The 14353-nt window shown below is 43.9% G+C and overlaps 1 long non-coding RNA gene across 1 annotated transcript; it reads left to right on the top strand.

The window, feature by feature from the left end:
- The first annotated feature begins 6534 nt into the window (after positions 1-6534).
- Positions 6535-14136, top strand: LOC147573067 (uncharacterized). Its single transcript, XR_015245440.1, has 4 exons — positions 6535-6818; positions 7788-7927; positions 8320-8405; positions 13850-14136. It is a non-coding gene; the product is annotated as an uncharacterized LOC147573067 (long non-coding RNA).
- Positions 14137-14353: the final 217 nt, after the last annotated feature.

The raw sequence follows: 14353 nt of genomic DNA, 5'->3' as shown, positions 1-14353 counted from the left end.
GCGATTCCTATTTTAAATGGTAACTTGAGGCTTCTAAATGCTTTCTGGATTCGAAGTTTGCCTCTTTGCAAAATAGTACGTTATTTCTAAATTAACTGAGACAGACAGTTGAAAGAAGTGGAAATGACTCTGGGGCCTCTTTTCCCCCTCCCGCTTCTCTTGTGTTTCCTGACACAGGGCAGCCACCGTGTGTTCAGTCCCTGCCTCCTGGGCCATTTTCCTCTATTCTCTGCCGAACTTCCCTTTTCCACTGAACCTCCCCCTGCTCCCTCCTCTCCTGAACCTGTTAAAACCTCCCTTTCAAAGACCCTCCCCCAGGTCTTTATGTTCCCTGGACTAAGGCTGAATTGCAGTCATAGTTCATGAGTTTCCTAACGTAGCTGAGGACTCCCATAGGTTTGCTCAACAATTTAACATAGTTATCCAGACTTCCCAACCTGCTTTCTCAGATTTCTAGAAATTAGTCTACATGCTTGTTGCTGAGGGCCAGGCCAACAGTGGATAAAACTAGCCCAGTGGGAACTGGGATTCAGGATTGAAGGGGATTTAGAGAAACCCCTAACTTTTGGCAAGATGTTAGAACCCTGGAAATCACCATTGAACAGTTACTGTAGCTTCTTCTAAGCCAAATTCGAGCTTGGAACCAAATTCATTCTTGCACATAAAAGCCTGATGAACCTGTTCATGACTATTACAACCAACTCCAAATTGCCTTTAAAGAAAATTCTGGTCTTTTTTAGACGTTGAACCCACCAGAGTGAGTAGCATTTAACACTGTGTTTGTTTATTTACTAAAATTTTTTAAATGTTTATTTTTGAGAGAGAGAGAGGAGGGGGGAGGGGAAGAGAGAGAGGGAGACACAGAATCTGAAGCAGGCTCCAGGCTCTGAGCTGTCAGCACAGAGCCTCATGTGGGGCCAAAACTCACCAGCCGTGAAATCATGACTTGAGCCGAAGTCAGACACTTCGCCGACTGAACCATCCAGGCTCCCTAAACTGTGTTTATTAATGGGCTGAGTTGGTTTCTTCTTTCTTCTGTTTGGAACAGCCTGCTTCCAGAAGGAATCAGACCAAAAGGTCAGGATAGAATGGGGGGGGGGGTGTATTTTGTCCACTTCGATTTAGTTAATTTGGCAACTTGCTTGCTCATATCCTAGATGAGTTGACTAAAAGACTGCTAAAATTCTCCATTTTTTTAACTGCAGCCGATGAAGGGCCTTAAACAAAATCAAAAAACCTTCTAGATTCTCCTGTTATTGTAAAGAGCCAGGGCACTGGTTTAAGATGTTACCAACTTAAGCATTCCAGACACTTTTCAGCCTTCTGCTCAGTCTTTCCAGTGTCCTCCCAATTCCCAGTGACAGGCTCTGAGGAACTTCCCAATCCTCACTCTTAATCGGCTCGGAGAAACCATTCTCCAGATTACGAATGAATCTGTCTCTGTCCCTATGTACACTGGAGCTACACTCTCAGTGCCCAGCCCCACTGCTCTAAAGCAGCACCCTGCTTTCGAGTACTAAACCAGTTCAAGTACGAGGGGTCTCTAACAAATCTCAACAGGTTCCTGTCTCTGAATTGATTCCCTTTTTCTAGGCCCTTTGAAAGATATGCACCCTTTTCTCCTTAGTTCCTCTGTCCCTGTTCGTTTATTGGGCCATAATTTCTTTCCTTTTTTTTCAAGTTTATTTTTGAGAGAGAGAGAAAGAGAGAGTGAGAGAGAGAGAAAGAGAATGAGCGAGCAGGGTGGGGCAGAGAGAGAGAGAGAGAGGGAGAATCCGAAGCAGGCTCCAGGCTCTAAGCTGTCAGCACAGAGCCCAATGCAGGGCTTGAACCCATGAACCATGAGATCATGACCTGAGCCGAAGTTGGATGCTTAACTGACTGAGCCACCCAGGCAGCACTCCTGGGCCAAGATTGCTTAGAAAAGTACCTACAATCATGCCAGAATTTCTTTCTCCCAAAAGAGGAAAATAATTCTAGAATTTGAGAGTAGTAACCAAAATAGCCAACCAGGGGGAATTGAATGCCCCTTTGACATCTTTTATTTGCTCTGTCTCTGATGTGGCACTCCAGCTGAGTCTAGGGACACTGATCATTTTATTCCTATTGGGTCAGCTACCATCCTCTTTATGGGCAGAATTCCTATTGGAATCTACTGTGTACCTCCCATCAAGATTCAAATAGACTCCTCAAAACCTCTTTTCAGAATTCATTAATACCCTATAAATAAAGAAGCCCTTGAAAACAGCAAGCCTATATAGAAGGTTACAACACTCAGGGCCTCCTGAGTCCCTGCACTAGTCCCTGTAACACCCCATTTTACTTGTGAGAAAGTCTAGTAACAGGATGGAAGTTTGTCCTGGACCTGCGAGCAATAAATAACAGTTATCCCTCGGCACCCTGTTTTCCTAACACCCGTTATGGTACCGACATCCATTCCCACTGAAAGCAATTTTTCCATTGCAAATGATATGCACGGTGCATTTTTAGTATTCCTGTTGATAAGGATGGCCAGTATCTTTTTGCTTTCACTTGGGAAGAACAGAAATACATCTGGACAGTAATGCCCCAGAGTTTTACAGAGCCTTTACTTTTCACAAACCTTAAAAGCTGATTTGGTTGATAGAAAGTTTTCTGTAGGCTCTCCTTTGTTGCAATATGCAGATGATTTGCTTCTCTGTTCCCTTCTTAAACCTCTTCACAGGAAACTACATTCACCTATTACGACTTTTGGCTTTAAAGGGACACAGAGTTTCCAAAGAAAAATTGCAGTTAGCCTAAACTCAGGTTCTATACTTAGGGCATCTGATCTTGAAATAAAGACCACATTTGGTCCCAGATGAAACCCTTCATGACCACTTAACCCTAATAGATTACCTTTTGACTCCCTGTGGAAATTTACAGGAAACTCCTCTAGCCAATGCAGAATTTTCATGGTATACTGATAGTTTGTTTTTAATGTTTATTTATTTATGTTGAGGGAGAAAGTGTGAGCGGAGGAGGGGCAGAGGGAGAGAGAGAGTCCCAAGAACTGCAGTGCAGACAGAGCCCGACGTAGGACTCGATCTTGTGAACCATGAGATCATGATCTGAGCCAAAATCAAGAGTCAGATGTTTAACCAACTGAGCGCCTGGTATACAATAGTTCTTGTTTAAAGGATGAAATGGTAAACATGCTGAGTCTATTATTGCAATTCTTTTTGAAGTCATCGAGATGACAAGTTCACCTTTGGATACTTCAGCCCTGCAGGCTGACTGATATGCCCTTACTTGGGCTTGTACTTTAACCAAGAAAACCCTAAGCATTTATACCTATAGTCAGCATATCTTTGGGGTAGTTCATGACTTTGGAATATTATGGAAACAACGAGGTTTCCTTATCTCCAATGGGAATAAAATTTAAAATGGCTCCTATGTCCAAAATTTATTCAATGCCATACTTTTGCTGGCTGCTCTGGCTGTTAAGGTTCCTGGGCATTCTAGACTCTGCTCCTTGGAGACCAAAGTAAACCACCTCCCTGATATTTCTGACAAAAAGCACTGCTTCCAAGGAAACCCACAGCCAAACCTCTGTCATGTTCCAAAGTGATGTTCACCCAAATGATAATTTGGAAAAATTGACCAGAGATACCCAACATTTGGCCCTAGATAGGGAAAAACAGTATTGGAAATCTAACAAATGTTGACTCAAGAAAAAGAGAGAACTCTGATTTAGATCAAATACCAATCCAGTCCTACAAGAAATTCTAAAATTCCCATTGTTTACCATTGTATACTCATGAAACCATTGGTCTAGTGACAAAATGATAGCATTTATGAACCAGTATTGCTGGGGAAATATTAATAAGGCCCCAGATAGTACCTACATCACTTGCCCCACTGTCCAAAGTATAATCTAGGGAAACCTGATTGTGTAAATAGATTTCATATAGCTTCCCTGTCTCATAGATATAAATATATTTTAGTCATGGTTTCTATGTTTTCTACTGGACCAAAGATTTCTCTTGTAGATAGGCCAGTGTTTCTGTAACTAAATTTCTGTTACCTGGGGAACTTCTCTTGAACTTCATGGTGACCAAGGAACCCATTTACAGGTCAGGTGTGTGCTTTTTGGCTGGTTTTACCACGCTTTCGTTGTGTGTACCATCCTCCGTTTTCAAGAGTAGTCAAACATACTAATGGCACTATTAGACTCAGTTGGCATAATGTGTAGAGACCCCCAAATATTTTGACCAAAAATACTATCATTGGTCCTTCTAAATCTCAGATCCACCCCCTTTGGAACTCATGGCCTCTCACCCTTTGAGATAGTCCCAGGGCAACCAATGTACTTGGCCCCTGCCTCCTTTGAGCCATACCTGCTAAAAGGAGATATACTTCAATATTATAAAGGCCTGATTGCTGCTATTAAAAATAACCACGCTTTGGTGGAGGAATCTTTTCAGTTGGCTTCCAGGAGACAATGACCTCAGGCATCACATTTTGCTACCTGGAGATTTCATCTATTTGAAAAGACACCTCCCAAAAGATTTCAACCTCAATGAAAAGCCCTTATCAGGAACTGCTTTGTGCCACCGAACTCCAGGGGATAGACTCTTGGAGTCACATAAAACATCTAAAGGAAGCACCCAGCCCTGACTGAACCCGCACACCTTCTGGTGACCTGAAAGTTAAGGTTTCCCAGAATTGAACAGGACAGCATCTGATAAGACAGCTTTCCCAAGATGTCGAGACTAGGCCTGTGTACCTTTTCTCAGTGTTGTTTCTTTTCTGTCTTTTGTGGAAAGATAATGCCCTTGTCTGTATTTTCCAAGCCCTGGTGAAAGGGAAAACCTCCTTTCCTTTCTTTCCTTTTTTTTTTGAAAATTTTTAATGTTTAGTTATTTTTGAAAAAGAGAGCAGAAGAGGAGCAGAGAGAGGGAGACAGAATCCGAAGCATGCTCCAGGCTCTGAGCTGTCAGCACAGAGCCCGACGTGGGGCTAGAACTCACAAACTGTGAGATCATGACCTGAGTCCAAGTTGGATGCTCAACCGACTGAGCCACCCAGGCAACCCCCTCCTTTTTTTTTTAAAAATGATTATTCATTTTTGAGAGAGAGAGAGAGAGAGCATGAGCAGGGGAGGGGCAGAGAAAGGGCAACAGAGGATCCAAAGCGGGCTCTGCGCTGACAGCAGTGACCTGATGCCGGGCTTGAACTCATGAACTGTGAGATCATGATCTGAGCTGAAGTTGTAAGTTCAACTCACTGAGCCACCCAGGTGCCCCAGAAACTTCCTTTTCTGATTATGGCCTTTTGGAAATGGCCTCGTCTTGATCTCAGGACAAACTCATCTTTCACTTGCTTTTCCTGAAGGGTTAGAAAGTTCAGAATCTACAAGTCATCTGAACTATTAACCGACTTTGAATTCTTATTCATATTCATGATTTTTTTAATTTATGACTTTACAGACTGTATTATTGATAATATTTGGTGCAGACAGTTCTTTTGTGATGAGTACGACTTTAAAATGTCTTTGAAGTTTTGCTCTTTTGCCCAAAGTTCATCAGTGATTGTTTCCTCTTTATACCTGCACTGTATCTTCCCTAATGTACTTGGCTCATTTTTTTTTTTAATGTTTATTTATTTGAGAGAGAGAGAGAGAGAGAGAGAGAGAGAGAGAGAGAGAGAGAGAGTGTGTGAGCAGGGGAGGGGCAGAGAGAGAGGGAGACACAGAATCCTAAGCAGGCTCCAGGCTTTGAGCTGTCAGCACAGAGCCTTACACGGGGCTCGAACTCATGAAATGCAAGTTCATGGCTTGAGCTGAAGTCAGATGCTTAACTGAATGAGCCACTCAGGCACCCCCGACTTGGTTAATTCTTTGAGTGTGCTCTTGCAGCATCCACCACTCTGCTTTCATGGCTGCTTTAAGTGGAGACTTCTAGAAGGCATACGTGAGTCCAGATATGCCTCCTTTGGGGGAGCACCTTTATCCCTGAGGTTGGAATAAGTGCCAATAAGTACTTTTTCAGTTGCCTACTTTCAGACCTAGAGTCCTGATTTAGAACCACCATACAATTTGGAATGGTCATGTTACTATTTCTGGTGTATAATTATTTGAAGTTTTGTATTTTGTTGCCTGTCAAACTTCTTAAAGATAATGTACCCAAGAAGATGTTGGCGCAACATCTCGAGATGGTCTGCAGTGCTTAACCATCTCGACAAAAAATGGACCACAGATGGGAAGGGCCTGAGGGTTTCTCCTTCCTAAGCTTCCTTGTTACTCAGATGTGGCTTTAAGTAGCTTCCGGCTGCTACGCGCGACAACCAGGAAAGGTCCTGCCTGGTACTGAGGTACCACTAAATGTAGAAAACTTGAATCTTTATCAGCAGTGCTTTTCAAAGAAGGATCTTTATCAAAGCGGGGGGAGATAAGACAAGGTTAATAAAAGGAAACCTTGTTTAGGATGGAGTTGGGAGGCCGGCAGGGGGAGCTCTCATGCTCAGCGCTAGTCAATGACAGAGCCAGCAGGAAGAGACCTTGCACGGGATAGGCTACCTTAGCTAGTACTTTACTGCTCCAGCAGGAGGAAGACCTGGCAACAGCCCAGCCAATGGGAGGCAGTCACAGCTCAGCCAATGAGAAGCCACTGTACTTCAGACTCCCAGTTTCCTCCAGTGGACTTTTCGTTTAGAAGAGCCTTCCCTACTTCCCCCTTTCCCCTAGAAAAGAACGTTCCTCTCCTTTGTTCTCCAGACCTGCCTGTGGTTCTGCCGAAGCTTGCTGGTCCTAGGTTGTTGCAATTCTCTGCTACTCCCAGATAAACCCATTTTTCCTGGTAAAATAACTGGCACTTTTATTTATGTATTTAAAAGTTTGTTTATTTTGTGAGAGAGCGAGTGAGCACACGCGAGTGGGGGAGGGGCAGAGAGAGAGGGAGAGAGAGAATCCCAAGCAGGCTCTGCACTGTCAGCGCAGAGCCTGACTTGGGGCTCAGTGTCACGAACCATGGCACCATGACCTGAGCTGAAGTCAAGAGTCAGATACTTAACCAACAGAACTACTCAGGTGCCCCCTGGCAGTGTTATTTTTAAGGTTAACAAGGGTTACTTATTCTCAGACCGTCTTCAAATTTAAACATGATCTGTAAGGATTTCTCTCATTACTTAAAGACAAAAGAAAACAATTGACACAAATTCAATGTTAAAAATATTTTGGAGGGTTTGGTGTTTATTGACACACAAAGTTGGCAAAGTGAATTACGGGAATATTAATTTTTTCTTTTTCCTGTGCGTTTCGGGGGTTCAGGTTTTTTGACGATGCGGGTGCCATTTAAATGAAAATATAAAGTTGATTTGGTTTTGATACTTGCAAAGACCACTGCACAGTTCCAACTTTCTATTCAAGCCAAGAAATCACAGAAATCTCATTAAAATGAGATTTTGAGAAGAATTGAAATTTTTTGCTTTATGTGCAATTTTAGATCTATTCCCTCTACCACTCAAATAGACCTTGAATCTTAATGTGTTATAAAAAAAATGAGGCCAAGACTTTTTTTAAAAAAAGATTGCTTTTAATTTTTCTTCATGTGTAGAAAATATATTTCCAACATAGAAAAAATTTAAATGCAAAAGTTTTGGTGTATGTATTTCTGTGCAGTTTTCTGGGAAGGAGGGGCATAGCTTTCTTCAGCTTTTTCGAGGAGTCTGTGGTGCTCATAAAGGAAAGAACCGTAACATATGCCAGGTTGGGCACTGTGACCTCTTTTCCACATGGTTCTAATTACTCCCAATCACTGGTTGGTTAGGCTGCGAGGTTGTCGGTGTGCCTTTGTACCTCAGCCAACTACCCTTTGAGACCCCCCAAACTCAGGAAGTTTAATCAGTCCAGTCCCTGGCCCTTAAATCAATCAGGACCTCATTGAAGTTCTGCGTGAATCTCCCAAAGGTAAACAGATATCTATTTAAATGTTATTGCTCTCATTAGCATCAGCTGTTTTCATTATAAACGTGCTGAGATGTACTTTCTAATCCAGTTTATAAATTATGCTTACTACTTTGAGATGTTGAAAAATCTATCTATCTATCTATCTATCTATCTATCTATCTATCTATTCATTCATCTCTGAGGAGCCTTTACTACCTCGCTCAGTGGACCCTTTGCCTGTGTGGTCTCTGAGTTCCTGCTCTTAAAACCTGTGGTTTATCTTCTGCCCCCAAGTGTTTCTTCTTTGACTCCTTTACTGGCATGTTTTTCCTCCTTCCATGCTATTGCATGGCTATCCTTCAAGATCCAGTACTAACACGTTCTTTTTTTTCTCTCTACACTGGTTCCTGCAGAGTAGCCAGCTACCAAGTTTTCACCATCCTGCCACCTCGGTCCTCGCTTCTGCTTTGTGCACTGCAACCTGGCTTCCTGGGGCATGGTAAGTACTTTTAGCTGGTCTGTGGTTTATTTCAGTAGTTACATATTGATTGGAATGTTGCCTTCCACGTATAGCAAGGAATACTGGTTTCCAATTACCTTAGTTGCATGAAGTTTCCTATTTAAAAATGCACTTAAATTAAAAAATGAGTTGATTGAGAGCAGGGATTGACCAACTTTTTCTGTAAAGGGCCAAATAGGAAATATTTTCAGTTGTGGGCTACATGGCCTGTATTGCAACTACTCGATTCTGCCGTGGAAGCTTGAAAGTGGGTGTAGACAGTCGTACATGAATGGGTGTGGTCAGGTTTGGCCTGCAGCTTGCTGAGCCTTGATTTCAAGGAACTTATTAAAACAATAATTCAGGGAGTAAGTGGACATAGTAGAAACCTTAAAGCAGAATGTACATGTTTTAGGATTGAGACACTTGGTTTAAGCTATCCCTTTGTTCAGTATGTGTTCTCTATTGCAACTACTCTGTGCATTCAGGGTGCTCAGAACATACATCCTCTGTCTTGAAGGGGCTTAGTCCACACAGAGAGACAGACAGAAGAACAGGTAATTACAGTAGGCATATGTGTGCCTGTGCGTGTAGGAGGAAGAGTGGCTCTGTTGGTCCTGAACAAACTTCCCTTTTCCCCACCTTCTCTAGATTATTCACCTATACGTTATTATATACTTTATCCTAGCTTTTGCCCATTTTACAGACAAGGAAACTGAGGTCCAGAGAGGTTAATGAATTGCTGAAGGTCACAGAGCTGGTAAGGGGAGGGAGCGGGATTTGAACCGGATAGTCCGACTCTAAGATCAATGTCCCTAGCCCCCACAGTGCTCCCCTTGCCTCACTTACCTTGACTAAAGAATTAGTTCATCCCACCGGGACTATTCGGTATAGCAGAAACCGGCCTGGTCTCTGAAAAGTTGTCAACCTAGGGAAATGCCCTTGATATCCTCCCTCTCACAATACCCCTGCAAAGGTGACTCAAGCAGTGTAGATGGGAGAAGCTGGTCTCTTCACCTGCACCAGAGGTGGACTGAGGACTTGCTTACCAACCAGCAGCTGTAGGTTGTAGGTTAACAATCACCCTGCACTTCTGTATGAGTCACTAGATATTGGACACTCTCCTAGGCACTTTGCATGGCTTGTCTGTATAATTAATTAATCCTCGTAACAACCATTTGAGGGGGTGTATTAGTTTCCTATGGCTGCTGTAACAAATTGCCACAAACTTGGTTGCTTAAGAGAAATTTTTCTCTCTCTTCGTTCTGGAGGCTGGAAGTCTGAAATCAAGGTGTTGGCTAGGATGTGCCCCCTCTGCACCTCTAGGGGATGCCGACTCTCCCGGCGTTTTGTGGCTGCCCCTGCCCCGTCTGGTGGCCCCCGCCCCCTCTGCTCCCTGGCTTGGGGCTGCATGACTCTTATTTCTGCCCCCACCATCACATGGCATTTCCCCTGGGTGTCTGTCTCTGTGGCTCCAGATCTCTCTCCTCACAAGGACATTGGTCCTCACACTTTGATGCTACCCTAATCCACCAGGATCTCATCTTAATTTGATGATATCTGCAAAGACCCTGTTTCCAAATAAGGTCACATTCACAGATGTTGGGGGTTAGGACTTCCAACTTTTGAGGGAGGACACAATTTGACCCACAACAGGGAGGTACTGTTACTGTTTCCATTTCACAAGTGAGGATCCAAGGCAAGGCATTGTGAAGTTAAGAATCTGTCCAAAGTCAGGCCGCCAGGGTGGCTCAGTCGGTTAAGCGTCCGACTTCAACTCAGGTTACGATCTCACGGTCTGTGAGTTCCAGCCCCTCTGTGCTGACAGCTCAGAGCCTGGAGCCTGCTTGGGATTCTGTGTCTTTCTTTCTCTGCCCCTCCCCAACTTGTGCGTGCGCACACATGCTCGCTCTCTCAAAAATAAATAAACATTAAAAAAACAAATAAAACAAAAGAATCTGTCCAGAATCAAACAGCTTTATTAGCAGAGCCTGGATTTGAACTCAGGTATTCTGAGAGTCTGTGCTCTTAACCACTGTGTTAACAACTGCTTTGCCTGCAGAGCTGCCTGGCTTGGCACTTCAGGCACGCCGGGCCCTCCCTCCCGCGGCATCTGGTGACAACAAACATGCACTGAATTAGCTGAACACAAATGTCTAAAGCCTTGTGGCTGCATCAGGGTGGCTCCCAGGAGCCTGAGGACAGGTGAGGCGCCCGGCTGTGCATGGGGATTCTTGTTTACCTCAACAGGGAATCAGGCTCCCAGTGTGGCCAAGTTGTGCACATGACCAGCTCCTGCTGCCACCCGGGTAATTGGTTTTCTGTGTTCATTTCAATAATGAACGGTATTAAAGGAGGCTGGAGATGCAAGGGAGATACAAGCATTGTGGAAGGAACAAAGAGATTTTAATGTGTTGAGTTGGGTTCTGGGAAAGATGAGGGACATGATAATCGAGTATTAAAACAGAAGAGATTATGCAGTGGTCCTCACACCATCCATCACCGCCCTCGTCCTGGGCGGGTGGCAGAACTGAGTCTGCCGAGATCCCGGCATTATCTCCGCAGTTTATTTACATCTCAAATCAGGTTGCACTGACAGCAGCTAAAGAAATTCCAGGGAAGAGATGTAACTGCATGATCTATTTCCTACAGAAAGTGCAAACACAATACAGACTATCTGGTTAAATATATCATCCCAGAAATGATCCAACCGCCGAATGCTTAAGTCTGTACTTTATATTTCTTGTTGTCGTGAGACCATTACACGCCCTCAGAGACCACCTGCCTCTCCCCTTCTCTACCTTTCTGTCTGCTCCTTCAAGACCCCTCCTTCCCCCTTGCCTGAGATGTCAGTGCTCCCCAGGGCCTGACTTCCACATTATTTTCTTCTCTCCATATTTGCCTGGACAGCCTCATTTCCTTCAAGGCTTTCACTACTGGCTGGATGTGTACTGATGACTTCCAGACTGACCCTTTGGAGGTGCCCAACACTTGTTTTTCCCTTCTCAGTTATTTACATGGCCCTTCTCAGTTAACTACATCTTCATAGTTAAAACCTAGACTGGGGCGCCTGGGTGGCGCAGTCGGTTAAGCGTCCGACTTCAGCCAGGTCATGATCTCGCGGTCCGTGAGTTCGAGCCCCGCGTCGGGCTCTGGGCTGATGGCTCAGAGCCTGGAGCCTGTTTCCGATTCTGTGTCTCCCTCTCTCTCTGCCCCTCCCCCGTTCATGCTCTGTCTCTCTCTGTCCCAAAAATAAATAAACGTTGAAAAAAAAAAAAATTAAAACCTAGACAATATGAGGAGTCTGCAAACCCCCCCCCTTCTTTGTCCTGTATGTGCCTGGTTCCTGTCTTTATGGGAGAGCAGTGCTGGGTTCTTATGACTCCTTCCAGAGGCTCTTTACATATATAGAAGAAAATACAAATATAAATGCTAATTTTCCCTCGTTTTCTCCTCAAATGTTCTACACATATTCTGTACTTTGCTTTTTTCACTTTTGATCTTTCCATGACAGTGTTTAGAGAAGTTCATTTTTTTTTCTTTTTATTTAAAAAAAATTTTTTTTGAGGGGCACCTGGGTGGCTCAGTCGGTTAAGTGTCCGACTTCGGCTCAGGTTCATGACCTCATGGTTCTTGGGTTCAAGCCCTGCATCGGACTCTGTGCTGATGGCTCAGAGCCTGGAGCCTGCTTCAGATTCTGTCTCTCCCTCTGTCTGTGTCCTTCCCCTGCTCACTCTCGGTCTCTCAAAGGTGAATAAATGTTAAAAAAGTAAAAAAAAATTTTTTTGGAAGTGTTTACTTACATTTGAGAGAGAGTGAGAGTATGTGAGCAGGGGAAGGGCAGAGAGAGACTGAGACAGAATCTGAAACAGGCTCCAGGCTCTGAGCTGTCAGCACAGAGCCCGATGCGGGGCTCAAACTCATGAGCCATGAGATCATGACCTGAACTGAAGTCAGACACTTAACTGACTAAGCCACCCAGGCACCCCTTTTTTTTCTTTTTTTTTTTTTTTAAATTTTTTTTTTCAACGTTTTTATTTATTTATGGGACAGAGACAGAGCATGAACGGGGGAGGGGCAGAGAGAGAGGGAGACACAGAATCGGAAACAGGCTCCAGGCTCCGAGCCATCAGCCCAGAGCCTGACGCGGGGCTCGAACTCACGGACCGTGAGATCATGACCTGGCTGAAGTCGGACGCTTAACCGACTGCGCCACCCAGGGGCCCCTTTTTTTCTTTTTTAAATTCACAATTGCACAGTGTCCCATTGTCTGGTGGCTGTCCCATAATTTATTTTGCCAGTCTTCTAACAGTGGACATTTGAGTCGTTTCTAGTCACTTGATGTGATGGTTAATTTTATGTGTCATTTTGTCTGGGCCATAAGGTGCCAAACATTTGGTTAAACATGATTTTTGGGTATGTCTGTGAGGGAGTTTCTGGATGAGATTAGCATTTGATTCAGTAGACTGAGTAAGCACATTGCCCTCCCAAATGTGGGTGGGCCTCATCCAATCAGTTGAAGGCCTGAAGAGAATACAAGGCTGAAGTATTCTCTCTCTGCCTGTCTTCAAGATGAGACATCGGTCTTCCTTGCATTTGAACTCAGACTCAGACTCAGACTGGAACTATACCACTGACTTTCCTGGGTCTGGACTTCTCAGCCTTTATAATTGCATAAGCCAATACCTTATAATTTCTCTCTCTGGATATAGTTATAGACAGATAAATAGGGAAAGATAGAGATATACAAAGATACAAATCCCAAAGGGGGTATAGATCTATTGCCATGGTTTTCTCAACACATGCCTTTCTAGCACCTCTGATAGGTGAGGAGGAATCCAGAGAGAGAGAGAGAGAGGGGAGGGAGGTTGGTAAAGACTTCCTACCCAGACAGGACAGCAACACTGGCTCAGGGAGAAGGAGGAGAGAGTGTTAGGGAAGGAAGATATAATCCCTGGCTGGGCCTTTTTTTTTTTTTAAAGAGATAGAGTGTGCGAGTAGGGGAGAGGGACAGAGGGAGAGAGAGAATCTTAAACAGGCTCTATGCTCAGTGTAGAGTGTGATGTGGGACTCGATCTCACGAACCTGGGATCATGACCTGAGCTGACTGAGCCACCCAGGTGCCCTCTGGCTGGGCCTTCTTTTATCAAGAGCAATCATGATCTTGACTGATTTGGATTCTGGGCAGAGGAGCTTATGTGCATTGTTATTATAGGGGACAAATCTTGACCCCCTCTTACACACTGAATTGCATTTCCTTAAAATTCGTATGTTGAAGGCTTAACCCCCAAAGTGACTGTATGTGGAGGTAGGGCCTTTAGGGGGGGAGGTAGGGTGAAATGACATCATAAGGATCGATCCCTGATCTGATAGGACTGATATCCTTATAAAAAAAAGGAAGAGACAACAGAGTGCTGTCTCTCTTTTTCCCTCCATGAGCCCAGAGGAAAAGCATGTGAAGATACAGCAACAGGGCAGCATCTTCAAGCCAGAAGAAAGTCCTCACCAAAACCAACCCTGGAACCTTGATCTTGGACTTCTAACCTCCAGAACAATTAGAAAATACATGTTTGTTGTTTAAGCCACCTAGTCTATGGTATTTTGTTATGGAGGCCCAGCAGACTAATGTACCCATGTTTTAATTAACTTTAGTTAGATAAGTAAGAGTTACTTTGAATCTCCTTGTAAAAAAAAAAAAAAAAATCATTAAAGAGTTTTTAACCAACATCTCCTACCTTGGTTCTTTAACCCGGCAATTGGCAATCTGTGGCCCACTGTCCCAGTCTGGCTCTCTCTCTGGTTTTGAAATAAAGTTTTATCAGAATACAGTTTATTCATTTATAGATTGTCTGTGGTTGCATTTGACATATCTGTGATTATCTACAGCAGAGACCTTATAAGGCCTGAAAAACCTAAAATATTAACCATCTGGCTCTTTATAAAAGATC

The sequence above is a fragment of the Puma concolor genome, chromosome E3 (genome assembly GCF_028749965.1).
Source record: "Puma concolor isolate L17-30 chromosome E3, mPumCon1.1.hap2, whole genome shotgun sequence".
In the NCBI taxonomy this organism is placed as follows: domain Eukaryota; kingdom Metazoa; phylum Chordata; class Mammalia; order Carnivora; family Felidae; genus Puma; species Puma concolor.
Note: the sequence above shows the minus strand (reverse complement) of the source record. Positions and strands in the feature narration are given on the sequence as shown.